Below are 1,273 nucleotides of genomic sequence, written 5' to 3'. Positions count from 1 at the left end.
CCCCCGCCCCCCCCGGGCCCCCCTGCCCTCTGCGGCCGCTGGACCGGCCAAACCGCAGGGCCCGGCGGCGGCGGCGGGGGAACAGAAACCAAAATAGCCCCCGCAAAGCCAAACCCTCTCGCTTTCGGCTGGGAAGAGCCCGGAGAAACCGGGCCGAGAGGGAGCCGGGGAGCGATAGGAAAGCGGCTGCGGCCGCGGTGGGATCCGTCCCGGCGGCCCCTCGCCCTGCTCCGGATTTAACCCCGCCAGGATTTCATTAAAAGTCCGGCCTCCGCGCCGGGCTGTGATACAATTTCGAATCGTAAGGCACGTTAGCTTTAATCGGCTTTTTTTCCCCCCCCATTAAAAAAAAAAAAAAAAAAAGAAATGTGAAAGGTGTTTTTGCAGCTTCTCGGAGAAGAGAAGCAGGCAGGTCCTCAGCCCTCCTCCAGCACCGAGGGGTCACACACAGGGGTAGGGCAAAATGGAGCAAATCTCCCTCTCTAATCTCAAATAATCCCCTCTAATCTCGGAGCCCTTTCCAGACGCCGGTCCCTAACTTTGTTTGCGAATCAGGCTGGGAGGCACAACCCAAACCCTGTTTTATCGCCGGCTCGGGACCGACCACTTCGGGACCGACTCATGCCGCAGCCACTCTCTAGATTATAGGACTTGCTAGAACTCCGAAGAGCAACGACAGCTATTAAAAAATTACAATTCAATAAAAGATAAACTCCCCCTGAAAGAGTCTCGGTGGAGAATGGGTATCACGCTTCCTTCCTGCAGCTTTTGTTTCCTTTTCCTAGCTTCCCTTGTCATTCTGGAAATGTTGCTACTTTAATTAAATACAAACTGGGAAACCACAGCTTTCCCTGCAGCCCTTGCACATGGTGGTCATGGTTTTCCCCCGCTGGAAAAGCGGGGAAAGCGCGCAGCCTCCGCGCGAAAACTCTCCGCGGCCGCGCCCCTCCCCTCCGCGGCGGCCCGCGCTGCCCGCCCTCGGCCCCGCGCCGCCTCTCCTGCTATGCAGGACTTTTCTTTCTTTTCTTAACTTTTTTCTGTCCCCCCCACCCTTCCTTTGACAGAGAGATCTTTTTCCATGTCTGCACCACCCCAGCTGGAAAATAAACCCGGGCAAAAGCTGACATTATTTCAGAAACATCCGGCAAAACCGCACTCCCCGAAGAGCCCCCCTTCCCTTCGACCCCATCAGTTAATAACTGTGTTTTTTATAAAAAAAGAGCAGCTCCTGGGACGGGGCAGGGGAGCCGTGTGTGTCCTCCCGGTGGGCTGT

The sequence above is a fragment of the Aptenodytes forsteri genome, unplaced genomic scaffold (genome assembly GCF_000699145.1).
Source record: "Aptenodytes forsteri isolate BGI_AS27 unplaced genomic scaffold, ASM69914v1 Scaffold54, whole genome shotgun sequence".
Lineage (NCBI taxonomy): Eukaryota > Metazoa > Chordata > Aves > Sphenisciformes > Spheniscidae > Aptenodytes > Aptenodytes forsteri.
This window is presented reverse-complemented; position numbering follows the sequence as displayed.